General features: G+C 42.8%; 1 protein-coding gene across 8 annotated transcripts in view; it reads left to right on the top strand.

Moving 5' to 3' along the window:
* Positions 1 to 207: 207 nt before the first annotated feature.
* The window catches only part of LOC142379739 (zinc finger protein 516-like), a 50,087-nt gene continuing 31,134 nt past the window's right edge, over positions 208 to 19,160 (top strand). For 4 of the 8 annotated variants that reach the window (XM_075464960.1, XM_075464966.1, XM_075464965.1 and 1 more), the window contains exons 1-2: positions 2,352 to 3,129; positions 9,910 to 9,978. The gene's annotated coding sequence lies outside the window, so the exon portion shown is untranslated. Of the gene's footprint in view, positions 295 to 1,043; positions 1,131 to 2,351; positions 3,130 to 9,909; positions 9,979 to 19,160 lie in introns of those variants that run through there. The other 4 variants (XM_075464961.1, XM_075464962.1, XM_075464964.1 and 1 more) reach the window with 4 other exon arrangements.

A 19,160-nucleotide genomic window follows, 5' to 3' on the forward strand; every position in this document is an offset into this window, starting at 1 on the left:
ACTCTCACGCGGGCACCGACACGATGTTGCTCGAGGTGGGAACTCGCGCTGTTTTGACGTGAAACGTACCGGTTTGTTTAGTCGACGCTAAAACTTGACGTAAACCCGGTACGCGAGGGCTCGCGAGGAGGATTCCACGATCCAACCTCCCCCCCCCCCCCCCCCCAGTGGGACAGAATGGACTCGACCTACTCAATCATGCACTTCAGCATACACTGCAAAGAGCACGCTTTCACCTTTAGGATTGTCTGTGCTTCTTGAAGTCACCCTGGATTATTGCCGTGGCTAAAGCGGGTACGCAGATCTACTGTTTCCTTCTCTTTCTTTACACATATGTAGACAGGCGAAGCTGTCCGTGTGTTTTGAATGGGCTGCAGGGGGAATTCGGCTGTCTGATCTTGATTTATAAATAGGCTATATGCAGACAGGGTTGTAGTGGTTGATTGAAAAATATATCATGCACGACCTGCTGCCGATGATCATCTCTCGGCAACAGAATCGGGGGAGAGTGCAAATGTATTTTGCGAGCCGTTTCCTACTTTTAATAGACACTTGCTGACTTAGTTCAGACTTGTGAGTGGGTGTAAGTGCTCGCAGTTCACGCCAGCTTTAACAAACAGCCCAAACTTAGGGGTTCGATTTCAAGCTGTTGGAATAATAATTAAAAAAAGAAAAGGAGCATCGGCGGAACATCACGCTCCACTGACATCCTTCTTGAGGTTAAGCAAACTTTCCACCAGCTCACCATACACACTCATCTCTTCCCTGAGTATTTTTTTCTCTTTATTTCTTTCTGTCTCTTTTTCTTTTTTTTTTTTGATGATGTCCTCAGCTTTCTTATCACACAGAGATGTGGCACCCACTGAGCCGTAAGTGGTGCAGAAATGGCAAGAAGAGCGGCAGTGTGTTTTTCAAAAAGATTGTTTTATTCACTCGGAGACAAGCACTCAGAGGGTGGAGGTGGACGTTTGAGGGGAGGGGGGGGGGGGGTATATATCCATATTAGGAAGTGGTGTCCTACATAATAGACATGGCACAACTGCCACTGAGCAAGGCACAGGTGCCAGCAGTCGGTTCGGTGTTTCTTCTTGTAGCTAAAAGGAGGATCTGAAACCGCTGGAAGCTCTCTGGTAGGTTACCTTTCTTCTTCTTTCAATCTCTGCGCCAGCTGAAGCTCTCACAATCTGCATGCGGTGGGTGCGCGTGTGTGTGTGTGTGTGTGTGTTGGGTGGGGGGGGTGCGGGAACATGTGGCGAGGGAGAGAGTGAGGGGACAGAGGGGCTCGATCGCCTTGTATACGCGTGTGTGTGCGCGTGAGAGAGATGTTGGTTCCTTGTGTGGAACTTTGAACCCTGTGAACGACGAGGCACCCGCAGGATGATGCCGCCCCCCCGGGGGGGACACAGTGGAAGGAAGCGGCATCGAGCAGTCCGATTGAATGACCTCTCAGAGTTTCATACCTAACCTTAGTTATCAGACTTTTGTGTGTCTGCAGGTGACTCTAACAACTCCAGCGCGCGTGTGCGCGTGTGAAAAAAGTACGAAACCCGATCAGAGATACGGCGTTATCACTCCCAACATGACCACCATTTGCGCACGGATGGAGCTGCCGGTGAGCCGGGCGACGATTGTGAGCCCCTCTCCGGACATTTTATAATTAAATAGAGACACACGTGCACGCGCCAGCTGATCCCCATCCCGAGGAGGCGCTGGAGACATAAATGAAACAAAGACACAGTTGAAGTGTGTGTCCTCCGCGCGGGGGGGGGGGGGACTGGTGAGGCTCGGTGACAAGGACTAACACCGCAGGGATAAACTTTTTCTGCTTCTCTCTCTCTCTTTTTTTTTCGCCCTCGATCTTGTCCTCGGTGTTATTCACACACACACACACACACACTCACACTCACACAAGCGCGCGCGCGTGCACGCACACCAACAGGACTCGTGGCACCTTCGGGTGCTCCGTAAAAGCTCGGCTATTCCCACGCTAGCGAACGCGAGCAAAAACAGCGCAGTGTGATTTGCTAAAGTAGGAAGGAGCTCTTCGCCTCGCTTCGCGGTGGCATGGGCGAACGCTGGGTGGTCACGTGCGCTTTATTAAGACACCATGCATGCAAACTAGTGCACGCCGGGGCATAGTTGGGAATTCTGGGTCTATTGATGTAGATCAAAGAAAGATTTTTTTTCCCCAAAAGAAATAATCCAACAACAAAAACTTTTTGTCATCAAAACAAACAAAAGGTTAAACGGTTGATAAAGAACTGAAAGACTATAGGGAAGCCACTTTAATGACCTTTATATATATATATATATATATATATATATATATATATATATGCTGTGTAGATATATAATATATACATAGCTTTTATATTATAAATGTAAAAGCACATTTTGAGGAGCCCATTTGGGATTCTTGATGGAAATAGATAAATAGAAATAAAAATAATCACTGATTAAAATGATAAAAAAAAATGGATTGCATGTAAGAAGACAAATTTGAGAAACAAGTAAATCAAGATTTAAATAGACACAATGCAGATGGGGGGGTATCGACTTTAAAAAGACTCATGAGAAACTAATGAATGATTTAGCATTCATCCCTGAAAGTCAAATGCAAACGACCAAAACACAAGGTTTGCATGTATCTTATAGAGCTGTAATTGAGCTTGTATGCAAAATGAGGGCGAAAAAAACCCAAACATAGTCTTTGGATCGTTAGTCGCGAACATGTGTCAGTTTACCTCCGAGTCGCAACATATCCGACAACACCTGAAGGCAGCACTGGTTGAAACGACAGGAGACGAGAGAGAGAGAGAGAGAGAGAGAGAGAGAGAGAGATAGAAACAGAGAGGGGAGTGAGAGACAGAGAGAGGAACCTGTGCTGTTCCTCAACACAAGGAGACAGGAACCCACCAGAGATCATGATCATTCCTCTCGGTTTGAGCAGAGTTGATCCGCGGGCTGCTGCTGCTCTGGAACATAGTGAGATAGTGGATCCCCTGGGTGTCCCTGCTGGATCTAGACTCTGAACAATTTGCTTTTGGAGGAGCTGCACCGGTCCCCTTTTTTTCTTTTTTTTTTTCTTTTGGTTTCTGCGAGTGTTTGCGCTCAGCTGTGTTTGAACCGGTAAGGAAGTGGCTGTGTATAATTATTATTGTTTGTTATTGTGAGGGTGTGTTCGCCGGGGCTGCCGCTGCTCCTGCTGCTTGCTGCAATCTTTGCCTGTTTCAGACTCTTTAGTTCTAACCTTGTCATTTCCTTTTAGGCTAGAAGAGAGAAAAAGCTGATTAAGAAACGGCCAGCAAAAAAAAAAAAAAAAAGTACATGTGCTTCAGTGGAGATAAGGGTCATTTGGAGGAATGTTTGGCTGATAAGAGTGTGGAACCTTGTTTTGGGGGGGGGGGGGGGGGGAAGAGAAAGAAAGCCACAATAATCCCGTGATACATATAAGGCCCAATACTATAATAGGCTAAAAGAAGTCCCTAGAGGAATGTCATAGTTTTCCACTATTAAAAGCGATCCAGCATCATGCTACAATGGAGCATAACAGTGTTAGAAACATTTCTCCCCCGCAGCTGGAGTGCCTGATTGAGTATGATAGCAAGCAGAGGTGATAAAGAATAAAACGCCATAAAATTAAAGTCAGTGTAAAAGCTATTAAACATCAAATGTACCTGTTTTATTGTCCTGCTACAGGAAACATTACACAGTGACACCCCCCCCCCCCCCCCCCCCCCCCCCCCCGGAGCTGGCTGGAGTGGCTTTCAGAAGAGATAGTTATGTAAAAGCATAGTTTGCTGCAGAAACAGAGACAGGGAGAAAGGCTGCGTGTGCATGCGCGTGCACATGCTCCAAAACTGTGCTCATTTCCATTTTTTTATTTGTAGTTGGGGGGGGGGGGGGGGGGGGGGAACAAAAGAAAGGATCAAGAAAGACGGGGAGGGAACAAACACTAGTAAGTGTTGCCTTGCCCTATCTGGTGCTGTTGGAATTTTGACTTCCAGTAGTAGCCTATGTGGTCGCTTTGCATACAGACACACACACTCACGCACACACACACACACACACACACACACACACACACACACACACACACACGCACACACACGCACACACACACACACACACACACACACACACACACACACACACACACACACACACACACACACACACACAACACTATAATACTCAGCTGTGTGTGGTGCTTGAGTAGTTTTCCTCTTTATTGCCTCTCTTTCTTCTCTGAGTTAGCACAGTGGGATAATGGGGTTTTGTTTGATATTCCTTAACTATTCCACTAAATATCTTTTACAAATCCACAGCGTGCGTGGGATCCTTTTTTCTTTTTTTTCTACTTGATAGCGTTTTTTGCCCCCCCCCCCCCCCCTTCCTCCTTTCAGATCTACTCTCTGTGGTGTGCTGCTGTTGAGGTGAACGGCATTTTCTTCATTGTGAGGTCACGCAAAAACACACACTTAAAGAAAGACAAAGGAACCAGGAGGGAGGAGACAGTGTGCTGTTTTGCAGACAGGATTTACACTGTCTCCTTCAGATTTCAGATGTTATGTTGAACATTTCTTCTCCAGACGGCGGCTCTCACCCTGTGGTTGTGGAAGCGAAGGCAGCATAACAACAATGAACTTCTCCATGCAGCTCATCAGATGGTGGATAGCAGAGAGCGCCACCTGTTCTCCAGCTCGTGAAATAATATCGGAGTTGAGCGCATTCAGTCGCCAACCTTTTAGGCCAAAATTGAGCAACTGACCTCCCGAACCGACGTTTGACTAGACCGAGAATCTAACTTGTTTTGTTTTGTTTTGTTTACACGTCTGTCCAAGTGGATGGAAAGCCACAAATAGGATTAACCCCACCTGAAGATTTCAGTGTTTGGAGTTATGTCATACAAGTAAACAGACTCTGAGGTCACTTGTTGAACAGAGTAAATTAAGGTTAGAGACGAACGAGACCTGTGTTTAAATTGGTTGACTAGCACAGATTCACGCTCATGCTTTTGGACTGCAGTTGCTAAATAATGAGATTTCTTTGAGACAGCCTGTCACTGCCTCACTTTGACTATCGGATCCCTCGAGAGCTCACACATGACTCGAGTGGAGCTTTTTGTTTGTATTTGATTGCCTTCCACCATTGTGCGTCTTTTCATACACTGAATAAATGCTGCATACATTAGGCTTTTGTCAATAGTACTGTTTGTCTTTTGTATGCAGCCTGTGTGCTCACTACTCCAGCCATGTTCTTATCATGATCAAACTTTCAACTCTAACATGGCTTTCTCTTTATCACAAAGTTCAACCACCCCCTTACCCCCCCCCCCCCCCCCTTTTCTTTTTTTCTTGATATGTGCGGGAGTAAAATTAGCAATTAAATTTTTTTTTTTTTTTTTTTGTCTTGTCCCTGCACTGTGTGGAAGTGTTTTATTGGTGTGGCAAGAAACAATGAGGACAAGGCAGGGCTTTGTGGTGGCAGAAATGCATTTTTAACCCATGTGAATGAATGGTGCCTCACATTCCACAGCAGCAGGCCCTTTGCTGAATGGCAGCACTAACTGGGCTGTTTTCATTACTCATTACTGCCTTGTGCCTTTTCACCATGAACAAAGTAATTTACCTTCACCGACTAAGACAGGGGTTCAACTCTACAAAGTGTTGACGTTTCTTTTTTTTTCTTCTTTTTTTTTGCCAGCAAGTCGATAAGTTGTTGGTTCTGCTGCATTTTGTGTCCGTAAAAATGAAATCTGATGTAATAGTAAATAATCACCCCATAGCATCAGTTCCTCGCACATTTCTGTTGCTTTTAGCTTAACTAAACCCAACCTGTCTCACACCCAACTCGTCACATGTTGACAGTCGGTTAGAAGCCAACTGCGTTGGTTTTGAATGCAGCAGATAACCCTTAATTGTCGCTTTTGGACATGCAGGGTTTCCCGAGCTGGGAAATTTGGCAGTCCTTGTGGCAATGGAAAATGTCAGCAAAACTTTCAAATTGATTGAAATTTTTTAAATTGACTGATTTGAACTGAATAATAACTCAATTATCCGGAAATTAGTGTAAAAAAAAAGAAGCAGAAATCAGTTATTGTTATTGTTATAGACCAGAAACGTTTTTTTTTTTTTTGCTGCTGCAGAGCTGAAGAAGTCTCTGACTGAACACACTTAGCCTAATTGTGATGTTTTTTTCCCCAAACCCTAAACAAGTACGGTACTTTAAAGTTTAACATTATCCAACTACTGCGTAACAAAGTGAAGGAAGTCAAAATGAAGGCGGGGGGGTGAAAATATAGACCAATGAAAGAAAAGCAGAAACAACATTACCAAGATTGGGCTTGAACGTGTGTCTCATGCTTGGGAGCCGGATGTCTATCCCCCTTCTCTCCTCCGACCTCCTTATGCAGTCCGTGATTTTTTTTTGTTTGCCAACCCAGCACTAACGTTTACTATCGGTGCTGCAGTTCCCTGTGCCAAGGAAAGTCACGGTAAAGAGATATCCCCTGCGTTGAAAATTGACGCAAAGGGGTTTTGACCAAGCGTTAGTATGTGACAAGAATGTGTTAATTAATCAGGACACACAGTTCAGCACCAAAGCAGCTAAAAAGTCAAATCCTTCAGATATTTTCCTCATGAGTTGGTTGAGACCAAAACAGAGCTAAAAAAAAAGAAGGAAGGTAAAAGTTGGACTCAGGTGTGTACAGACACAAATACTAATGTTCTTCCACATCTTCTGGCTGTACAGGAATAAAAAAAAAAAAGAGTGTCCGAATCTCCTAGCTGTGGAAATCTGTTTGTTTTCATTGAACGCTGTTGAGCATTATCTTGGAGTCGGTGGGTGGCATCCACCTTGCAGAATTCCCAGTGAATTCCACAGCTGGCTATTTTCTTTGCACATATGCATACTTAAGATGTAAATTGAATCCGTTTGGTGCTTTTTTGACTGTAATTGCTGCCTTGCTTTGACTGCACTCCCTCATCTCTGTCACAACAGTCCGTGTAAATCTTGTGCGGCTTTGAACTATAACCGGCGGGAAAGAAAGAGTGAAGACATCAAGTCACAAGACAGATCGCTTTTCCCACCAAGTCAGTGCGAGTGAAGTTCTTTTTTGTTCTTTCCATTTTTTTCTCTCAACTCTTCTTTGTTATGCTTAGGGTTGTATCAATCTTTTCTTCGTGAAGGCAAATATGTGTCTGCTTTCAGAGACTTAGATAACTTTCTGTGGCATATTGAGGTTGGATTGGGATAAGAGGCAGGAAACAAGTGCAATACCTATTTTAACAGCTGTTCCTTTTGTTGTTATGAAACAAAAATGAAAATAGAAAAAAAAAAAAAAAAAAGTCAGAAGTGAACCTCTTCTCGCTGTAGGTCCAGACAGTCCCATATGTATTTTTGTATTGGCTCTAGTGTCTTTTCTGAGGTGATGGCATTGATTCCCTGCTGCATAGTGGGGGTTTCCACTCTGAAAGGGCAATCTCTCTGTGTTAGCCTTGAAACACCAAGCTCCTGGATTAAATTATAAATGAGCCCTCCATGGGAAACGTATTGCTTACTGCCTCGGATAATGAGAGGGAATTTGCATTAGCTGGGACTATCACCCTACACATTTCCAGATTCCACTCTTGGATGCCCATTTTCTTAAAACTTTGCCAACAGGTGGGTATTTAATCCCTGTATTTGGGTCACACCTGTGCCCTCTACACCCATATGGATCAGTAAAGTCTCGGCCAAGCCAAGCGGGACTGTCCAGGTACCAAACCTCGAAGACCCGACTGTCTAAATTAGAGCCGAAGAAAATGATGTGGTAATCAGGGGATTAGGATAGCAGAGGGGTCAAGGGGGTTAGAGTTGGTGGGGGGCAGGGGAGGTGCAGGCTTTGGGGATTTAGACACAGGGCCATTTTAGCCTTCACCTATTGTCAGAAGAACATGGTCTTACATATCCTTTCTTTAAATGAACAAATACTCGAGATATATCAGGAAACTACCATCTCCAGTTTTTGCTAATGTGACAAGGATTCAGCCTTTTTTTTTCCCGCTTTGGTGGAAAACCCCTCAGAAACTCAAAAACTAACCACAGATAACTGAAAAATACCCCCCCCCCCTCTCTCTTTTTTCCCCCCCATGATACAGTGTTTCTGTTAATGTGTCTATTGCACATTATTTAAGTCATGGTTGCCTCAGCTTCATCCGTCTTTATCGGGGTTACTGATAAAGCAGAGTGCAGGTGCTGACATTATCCAAAGATAGGGCAGCTAAATGTGTCTATGTGTGTGGAAATAACCCACTAATTATCTGCAGTAACTTTACGTTTCTTTTCTTTTTTTTTTTTCATACATGCTGCAAAAAAGTTCCATCGAATAAGTGCGATCATTGAGAGACCAGCTATTTGCAGCATCAGTCACAATTTGGAACGACGTTATTTACAATTCTTCTCAATTAAGCCTTTAAACGAAAGGGCAAAGGCTAAATCTGCTGTAAAATTTCAACATTGGATACGTGACGTCGCGTTTTCATGTGAAATGTTTGCAGTCATTCAGAGAATGCTCACAGAGATGAGCACATTTTTTAAAAATTTTCTCTGGAATTTCCTTGTCATTACTGTGGACATTAACGCAACAATAAGCCTTTTGAGTCTCAACCCGTCCAAACATTTTACTGTGAAGTCGTTTTAGATGAATAAATAACAGGAAAGCAGTGACTCATGTCTGCAATTTTTCTTTGCAGTTTGCATATGTTTCCACTCTGCAGTTCGCTGGAAACACTTCTGCCGCTAGTCGTACAGGTAAATGATATGTTCAGGCTTTAATCATCAAATAAATCGGAGTCGGGCCACACTGAGCGTCTGATATTCTGATAAGCGTTAGATATCGAGCACATTCATCTATGGCCCTCGGGATCCAGCCTGTGGCGGACTGTAGTGATGCGAGCCGCTTGGGAGCCGGTGCATAGATTTCATCAGTTGTATTGAGTGTGATTTGTTGGATTTTTGCCAAAAAAAAAACCCACTTCCACTTCAGTTCAAACAGAACCCCGTTGACTACATTACAAGGTGCTGTATCCATCACCGTCACTCATGTTGATTTTCCGCCTTACACATTATTGATGACCCAATGAAATAACAGCCAACGAGCTGGCCGTGCTGAGCTGAATGTGCTGGATTCATTAGCGGTGCTTATCGGGCCCCGAGCTGACGTAGTGATCATAGTTAACAGATTTCGGCCTGCCTCTATGAACCCACGCTTGGCATTGTTGCTGTGATTGCTGCAGGATTAAAGAAGAGAAATAAGCTTAGCTGGGAGAAATAGCCCGGAGAACCACGTGGCTGTGATCAGGGATTGAGCGAAGGGGAGAGCTGCCGCGGGAAGGAACAGCACTCTTTGTCCAGCCCAGATGTCACTGTAGTAGACTACCATTATTGATCCGCTGCTTTACACACATACATCCTGCATACACACCCGCACACGCCCGTGCACTCGTGCTTTAATTAGATGGCATTAAAATGGGAGTTGCTGTCAAGATGCTGTCAATTCAGCTACATAAGCCCCTTTTACGACTTGATTCATCCCATACTTTTTCAAAACACTCACTATAGATTATTCTTGTTACCAAAATGGAAAACATGCTACTGTACTACTCTGTAAAGCAGTGACCCGTGAGTTGGGCAGGTCCTATGGATTTGTTGAAACATATTTTGACACATCCTACACAATACATCATGTCATAACTGCCTAATCACGTGTAAAAAAACAAACAAACAGCTTTTCTTGGCTCTGAGGTTCATTCTACCTCGTTTATCAAGTATAGACAAGGTGGACTTGATGGTCCTCTTCATATTTGATAGACCAAGATGACACGTGCTTTCAGCGTGTAAGGTGTCTGCGTGTGTGTGTGTTTGCAGGGCTCAGCAGGGAGGGGACATGGCACCCAAACTTAATCCAAACTCACAGCAGCCCAGAGGGCATTACGGGTGAGTGGGGGTTGGGTGATCTGTTTCCTAAGCAGAGAGCCTCCTTTTTTAACATTCTGTTCCAGTTAATAAACACCCGAAATAGGGATGGAAATTGTCCAAAATGGCCCTCAATTGCATAACATTGGGGCTTTTTTTTAAATCATTTTATTTTTACCTGGGGAATTACCCCGGACTGTACAGGATATTTTGCAGGTCTTTTAAGAATAAAAAAGGAAGAAGTTAGCATAGGTGATATCCAACTTGGTAGCTCAGACAAAGAAGAGGAATGTCACTCAGTAGGAACTTAAATTTCACAAACAGGCTTTGGGGTATTTCGGGGAAGTAGAGGGAGCAGAAGTAGGATTGCAGTCGTCATTAAGAACTTCATTTGGAAACTGAAAACAAAATGATGACAAAAAAGAGGAAGTTGTAAAATACACTTTGAAATAAATCTATCATTCCTACTTTAGTTCTACTTTGATGCAAATTCTTATCTCCCCCTCCCCCAGACACACACACACACACTGTACCGTCCAGTCTGTCTCAAGGAGCGACTGATGTTAGTCCACCCTGGACTTTAAACAAATTTAAAAACAGCAAACGTCTCTACTTTACCCATCTCAGTTGCCCTACATTCCCCACATTGTTAGCATCATCCATTACTCCTCTAAAAGTCTTTCCTTTTAATTGTGCCGAATCAGAGAGAATGGAGGATAGGGGTTGTAGTTTGTTCCCACTGAAGGCCAGTGATGTTGCATGTCTGACTAACTCAGGGAAACAAGCTGGAAATGTCTCCAGGCTATAGCAGCTAATCATTCAGCCCACAGAGGAACTGATCGTTAGTTGCTGATGTCAGTCTAACCTTGCCACTGTGTGTTGAGGGGGGAAAGCCAGGGGTACATATGGATGGAAATTTGGACTTTGACCATTCAAAAACTGTTTGCTGATCATTATAAAGGGGAAAAAAAATATGCAATTTATTCCCTCAATTAGGGGAATACATCTTAAAACTACAAAAGCGAGTATGACAATTATCCACTGCTGGAGTATGGGATTGAATGTTTGCTGTGGGAAAGGGGAAAAAAAGCCCCCCTTTAGAAGAGCAGATCACTAAATTTGAAACTATAGAAGGCAGTTTGATTTCGCCTTGTTCCCTAAGCTGCTGGCTGTCTCAAAATGGATCAAAAGAACCAAGTGATATTTTACCACAACCTAAATACACATTAGGGCCATCGCCTAATCTGAGACCTTTATGGATTAAAGCTGATTGAACCACCTCTGCCAGAGTGTCAGTTTTACAATTGTCTATACCTCTAGTGGTGGGAATGAACAGGCACTGAGGAAGTAATGGTAACAGTAGGCGCTCCGACAGGGTTCAAGCAGACCGCAGGGTCACTGAGGACAGAGGTGAGGAGGAGGAGGATGGTTGCCCAGGGGCTACTCGGTTCACCTAGAATAAACATGTGTTTCAGAGACAGAGTTCGACGGCAAGCCTGTGTGCACAAGGATATAAGGAGACAGGAGCGGGTTGCCGGTCATGTCTATCATTTATTCTTTCCACAAAAGCGAAAGAAAAGTGATTTATTTTTCTTTTCACTGTTTCTTATCCTTTTATATTCATTTAATTTGGCTGCATGGACAAAAATAGCCAGCTTGAGGTATAGATGCGCTGTATTATTCTGGTTCAAGTGAGAAACTTGTTGTGGCCCTGGATTGAGAATGTTGTGAATATTTTCTCCCTTCACTTTCACACTCTTGAATAGTTTTTTCTAAACAGTTTGCTCTAAACTTGCAGTGGGGTTGAGAAAGGATGGATTTAACAGAGTGGGAGGATGGGAGCCCTCCGTTTGAATCTCAGAAATCAGAATTTCCAATCCCAGACGGAAAAAATTATTTAGAATGCCCCCTTGAGTCAGATTTTTTTTCTTTGAAAGTCAGAGGAAATTCACCAGCCCCAGCATCATGACTCGACACGGCTCCCTCGTGGATGTGAAGTGATGATTGCTGCATTGATAAACTTAACGTGAGCATTTTGTTTCTCATTAAATCAACATTGTACTGTGCAGTTACCAGCTGGCACTATTAATGATAGCTAGCCCGCTCAGTGACTTGTTCAATACAAAAATTGAATTTTTTTTGTCTTTTTAAATCTCTTCCACTGTAAAAAAATCAGTTAACTATGCTTAATGTATGGTAGCCTAAACATGGAGGGATCGCAACGTTAAACTTGTTGTATTTACCCGGTTAAGAGCAGAAAAAAGCATTTTTTTTCCCTTCATCTGGATTTGTGCTCGATGCTGTTTCCTCTTCTGCTCTGCTGCTTACCTCGGTTCCCATCTGCCCATCAGTCCGTCTGTTGCTCAGGGGCCTTGCAGTCAACTACACAGGGAAGAAGAGACCAAAGATAGGGAGCTTTGTAGCCCCCCCCCCCCGACACACACACACACACACACACACATGCTTTCGCACCACCACAACACACTCAACCCTACCGCCCCAGCATCCTCCACCTCATGCAGCAGCAGCACTCTTGATGTTTTGTGAAGAATCTCCCAGCACACTAACACCCTCCCTGCAGCTATCCTCCTGGCCTCCGGGCCTTGTTCCAACATTGTATCCAGATGTGTGGAGGATAGTTGAGGGGAGGAAGGTAGGGGCCCCTGGTACTGCCCACCTCTTTCACCCCCAGCCCCAAAGAGACCATACCAGCTAAACACATCTCCAAACTTGAACTTTTCCAGTGTTCTGAATCCCATAGAAATAAAAGAAATCAGACCTTCAGAGCAGAAAAAAATGTAAGACTTTCATTTCAGTATCTCACCATGTTGTACACACCAATCATCATCGTGACTGCTTCTGTGTTTTTGAGCTAAAACTATAACCATATAGATGAAAATCTTTTGCTTTTAGTGTGACTAGCTGTGATAATCTAATCCATGGCTGTACAACTCTATTTAAGGAGCATAGCCACTAATCCCATCAGATTATACCTGACCAACTCCACAAAATCACCCAATTAATAGTCTTAAGAATGGCTACAAAAGCCTGCCCCCCAAAAAAACAAAAAACAAACAAAAAAACCCCACAAAACAACAACCGATGAATCACATTGAAAAACGTGATCCATTCCTACAATCCTAATCTCACGCTTAGTGTCACACAACAAAGCAGGCAGGGTCATTATTTGGGACTCTACAGCTAGAATAAGAGTAGGCAAATGAAAAAGAATCATAACTGCATGTCTATGCAAGTAACTGTCATTTTGCACTAGCTTACTTTTAAGTTTTGAGATGTGAATTGGAGCAGGCTGCTGTACATGGCTCAGGTATGACTCTGTGGATGCATATCAAATTTGACCACTAGGTTTGAGTCCCAGAAGCAGTTGGTATGTTTAGATTTAAGTCCCTGGGCAGCAGGCTCTGCAGGCAACATTGTGCCAAATAGATCTGTGTGATATGCCTGCATGTATTGGGATTTCCGAAAGCCGGTCCTGCCAGCAGCAAGCAGCAGATCAGTTTGTGCCAAATATCAGTATTTTAAAAAAAAAAAATGCCAGTTTCCATGTTTTCTTTATCTTTCATGGAATTCCAAGCTCTCAGTGATGGAAGGTTCCCAAAGCTTTTTTTTTAAATATATTAAATAAGTGCTGCCTCTTTATGTGTGAAATAGTTTGAGAATGCCACATTAGAATCAGTTCAGTGCACAAAGTATTGATTTACACTGCAGTGAACACACAATCAATCAAGCTGCATCATATTAACAGTCACTTTGATTACAGTGAGTGTTCTCTGCTTGATCTGTAAATTCCGTGATCGTTTTGTTGTAACAAATCGATCTCTTGTTTATCCAGTATGAGACAACTGCAGCTCATAGCCCTTTTACTTCCCTCAGCTTTTTGATTTGCTTATCTCAGAGTCATACAAATACATGAAAGTTAAGCAGCAGGCATTGTCTCTGGCTTCAAGTCTGCATGTGTGCCATTAGAAGTGAGTCGTCTTCATTTTCAGCCGCTCCTCCTGCAGTCTTCACAGTCCACTGGTGTGATGTGGAGAGAATGACTGCACACAACCCCCTAATATTCTGCCGCTTGTTTCTTGTGGAGCAGGTCTGTTGGTAATTCCCGTTGAAAGCGTGTGACCTCTCCAGGGAAAGCTGCACAAACATCACTGCTTGATGCAACATTTGCCTTCCACCTGTATTACCCTCGGCGGCTCCTCTGAATTGGCAGCTCCACAGTTAAATGAAGGGCAGTTTTGAGTTTCGCAAAACCTGCCTCATTTTCCCAACTAATTGGCCCTTTCCTCAGACGTTTTTCTTTTTTTTCTTTGTTTTTTTTTCTGAAATGCCTCTGATGATTGTCCATTGAAGATTAGGCTGGTCGAATATAGATCACAGCTATAACAAATGCTGCTGCTACCTTTTGAGAGCTCATTGTAATTTTTCATAGGATGGCCTGATTTGAATAAGTGTATCATTTAGACATTACTTATCCTAACCATTGTTGTGTCATACAAACTGCATTCAAATACAGTGACGTGTCTCCTGCCCGTCTGTCTGAATGCTGATGAGAAAGTGAAGGCCAAGCAGCTGAACAGCGATACACCACAGTTCGACTAGTCCTTAATTTCATTCAGTCCTTGAATGACCACCTCTGTCTAATTCTAAATGTTGTATCAGCTTTTTTTTTGTATTCTAACGTACTTTGATGGTTTGACACTGGATGAGACATAAAAACAAAGAATATGGACATTGGCCATTGTTCTTATATGTGTGCCATAAGCACAAGCACTCTTGACCTGTTAATCCTGTGTGTGTTCAGCGACTGTACACAGCGCATATGAAAAGGAAAATGTTGTGTCAAGCAGTCATGAGGGAGTAACTCCTGAGCTTCACATTTGGTTTGAAATACACCGCTGAAGCACGATGAACATACTAAATACTGTTCATAATGTAGGAACTAAAGGAAAAAAAAGAAACAAGGCTGAACGGGAACCTGAAAGTACACTAGTGCTTTAATATCAGGCCATATTTAGGGATTGTGCTGCTTTGAGGTTGATGTTAACAGACGCATGCTAGAGAAATTTGTGGCCACAGAAAGCAAACCAAATGCAGTAGCGTATCTTAGCATGCTAATATTTGCTAATTAGCAACAAATCTGTCAAAACATCCCAAACATCTTATTGCAACTTTGTGAATGGTTGTTGAAATGTTTCATTTAGAGCCACAAATATCAGCTGTGTGGGGTTACAGGAGAAAAGGCATTTCAGTAGACAACAGTGGGGCCATTTTGATCCTGAAATGTTGCTTGCTCATAAAGAGCAACAGAAGTGCTGTGCTCGTTCATGAATTTAGAAAAAAATTGAGATTTTATCTTTGTATAATTTTTCAAAATCTTAATTGAACTTAGACCACTTCCATAGTCAGTACAGCAAAAAATTATAAAAGACATTCACCATATTACAAATCTCATTAGAATTTAGAGCTCTACGTAGTTAAGATTTTCAAGGGTAAACAAATTAACTGTCAACATGTCACAGTATGAAACAAGACACTAATAAACCCAAATTTACATATCAACAAGCTGCTAAACAGATGTAATATTAGACATTTTCAATTTTTCATTTTTGTCATTACGCCTTCCAAATAAAAGCTACAATCTTCAGTGAATAATAGATATGGAAGTAAAGGAAAAGCGTATCAACTTGAAATAGAACAAATTCGTCGAGCCTTTTGTGAACAGCTACTAAACTACTAAAGTATTTTTCTATATAATGTTGCTGAGATGACGGACCTTTTATCAATTTTTTAACTTGACCAGACGGCTTGTCAGTCGGACACTCTTGCTAATGAAGATGTTGCATGCTTCCAGATGTTGACCTGGAGCTGCCTGATCACAGCTGGTGCAGATCAGGTTGTGCTGGCGAGTTTTATTGCAAGGAAGCAGCTCGAGGACTGCCGCTTGTTTACCTACAGGATGCTGTGATCTGGTTTTTTGTTAGCCCACCTGCAGAGGATGGGAGAATGAACTGATCAGTGAATCTCAAAATGTATTTGCATACCTGTACACGCGCTTGTCATGAAACTTTGAACTTAATATATGCCATCTATGTAGGCGTTGTTTTTCTTCACTCTCTTATTCTCTAAGGAAACCTTTTACCCCACAGCTCATGTCACTTTAGCCACTACTTACCTGAAGGGAGCTGCTAATGTTTTCCATTTCCCACAGTCGGCCACCCATTGTTTCAAAAACAAATCCACTGAATAAATAAGAAAAAAAGGGCTTGTGCATTTGTCAAACACATGTACATTTGCACTGAACGTTGTAGTTCGTCTGGGGGAGGGGCTTTCAGGTGTCAGAGCGTGACTGTAGAAGCAGAACTGTTGGATAAGTGTGAGTGTTGAGAGAGTAGACCATAGCCAACTTCCTGTGTTGTGGTTACAGTGCAAAAAATATGATGCGACTGTTTGATGTTTATTGTTTCTTTAATGCTTTATTGAAGACTACTTGTGTGAAAACACCAGATTCAGCAAATGATCGTGAAGAACCGTCTAAATTCATACCAATCTTCTCCTAAGACAGTACTGATCAGCTGTCCAATTACCTAAAAAGTTAGGGTACTCCTATGAAATTATATTTCCTGCAGCGCAGACATCTGTTTGTGTTTTTTTTATGTTGGCTTCAGTCTCCCACAACTCCCCTTCCTACTCTCTCCGTCAGTCTCTTATTATCCCAATCCATCTCTTGCCAACTTTACATCCCTATTTACCACTTATCTCCCCCTCGTCATTTGCTCTGCCTTTTTCTACTCCTTTCTTTACATGCATCTGTTCCCCTTTCTCTTCTGATGCAGCCTTGTTTTGCTCAGTATTGGTTTAAGGTTTTTCCACTGGGCGGGTTAACAAGCCGGCATGGTTTCATCAATGCGAATCAGTCAGCCTGATAAGACGTGACCCAGATGGGATCTCCAGCTCTTTTTATACAGCCATCCATCACGGCCACCTAGGCACATAAGCTCTCGCTCATGGTATCGCCTGTCAGCCTGTGCATGAAAGAAATGTGTCACGTAGCTTCCGTGCGCTCCCCAAAAAGACTCTTTGTCCCATATAAAGGGCTAGCGGTGTTTGTTGTTCTCATCCAGCAGCCCCAGTTTCTGTGTGGCGCTTCTTCTTTTATTATTATTTTTGGCTATAGAATCCCGGGCAGATGTTGCAGCAGACGCACACACACACTGGCTTGGATACACGTACACAACTACATAAATATTCCCAAAGGGACTTGAGGAATATTTCAATAACGAGCTTATCCTAACCTTTGCGAACTTTGTGGTTTTTTACATTTCCACTAGTGTCACTTTGATATTCCCACAATGATAATTCTATGGAGACTAAAAGTATTTTTGTAGGACATGAAACAGATTTTCTAGGCACACAGTTTCATCGTAGGCTAAACATGTTCTTCTTGTATAGAGCTATATTCTTTCTTGTTTGCCAAGATGTACTGTAGACATGAAAATTGTCACATATCTCGGTGCATTGCATTCAATTTTGGGTTGCTGGTTTTGCTTATACGCCGTATTATAAGCATCCTAGTGGGACCAAGGACTTTTGTATGCAAGGACCTTTCACACCAGCCTTCACAATCATGTTTTTTATGCCTATACTGTACAACTAGCTTTTAAAATCATGCCTGAGGTTATTCCTACTCGACGTAACAAAATTAGATGATATGATAAACATGTTTTTAACAAGCTCCAAGACAATTGCAAATCTTTAGTAACAGCATAGCTGCTTAAAACACCCACCAACTACAACTCAAAGTGCATCCACTCAGCCCAAAAGCAGCGCAGTGCATAGGGTGCATCCAACTTCTCGTTTATCTCGTTCCTTGGTGGCGCCATTAGGTTTCTCTCTCTAAGGTTCACGTTCTTTCTTTTTATCCATCTGCATTTGTTGTATTGTCTACCAGATCATAGGACCATCTGGACCAACTGTTTTTCTAAGTGAAACCAAAGCTTTGCAGGAAACGATGGTAGCGGAGCTTTTCCCACAAAACTGGATCCCAGTCGGTTCATGCCAACACTTCTATGCATACTACTTTTTGGAAGCTTCCCTTGCGTTGTTATGTATCGACGTAGAGTACGCAGTGAATATTGGCGTTTTGAAGCAAAGGTTTTTCCTCAAAACAAGCAAACTTTTAGTACATCTGCCACTCCTCTTTGTCCAATATCTATTCTATTGTATTCTTTACCTGAATGGAGATTGGTCCGGTTGGGACTCTCTGTTTGCTCAGTTTTAACAATTTAGGCTGTGCGTAGTCGACTGCGGAGGAACTGGGTGGAGCCTTGAGGACTACTGCGGATGATGATATATACATCACACAGGCTTCGCTCCCAAGAGGACTCAGCAAAAACATGCATTGTTTTAAGGTATTTTCAGGCAAACATGACTGCTCAGTCTTTAGTTTTTATTTGCACCAAACATCCAGTTCGCATTTTCTGCAAGCTAACTGGCTGTGTCTGCAGTTACTGTGTATCTTTTTACCTTGTGAGCCTGCTGGGTTCCTGTAAGATCGAAAGTTGACGATCCCAATAAATCCATCTGGTCAGATAATTTGTTGCTATGTTGTAATGACCAATGCGCAGTTTTTTCACATCGAGGTTTTTAGGGCCGATGTGAGAGCAGAAAGCAGTTATCCACAGTTGTGTGAGAACTGGATAGTATTCCCAATCTGAGAACAAAAGACCAAAGAAGTGAAGGCTTTCCTTTGTGCCACAACCGCCTTCTACTTGCTCCGATTGGCTTCAGGAAGTTTGTTTACCAACTTGCTCCGCTCCGTTGATCTCACTGGTTGAGGTCAGCCCTTGATAGACAGATGATTTATCCAGAACTGTCAGGTGCTGTCTGAAAGTGTCTGCCAAATTCCAGTTTGCAGCTACAACTTCATAGATGGTTCCGAGGAACAAAGCATCTTTGCTGGTTTGGTTTAATTTGTGGGGTTGTTCTCGGAGCTCAACAATGCCTCCAGTTGATGCTCTTTCATATTCAGACCTCCCGTGACGTCGATAAGATAATTAGAATGAAAATCTGACTGAAAATAACAAAAGTTTGATGCAACTGATGTAATTCTCATTGTTAGCATGTTGTGATGTACTGTACATCAATGATGGAATTTAAAAGATAGTTCTGTTATTGATTGGTTT

This window comes from Odontesthes bonariensis, chromosome 5 (assembly GCF_027942865.1).
Source record: "Odontesthes bonariensis isolate fOdoBon6 chromosome 5, fOdoBon6.hap1, whole genome shotgun sequence".
Lineage (NCBI taxonomy): Eukaryota > Metazoa > Chordata > Actinopteri > Atheriniformes > Atherinopsidae > Odontesthes > Odontesthes bonariensis.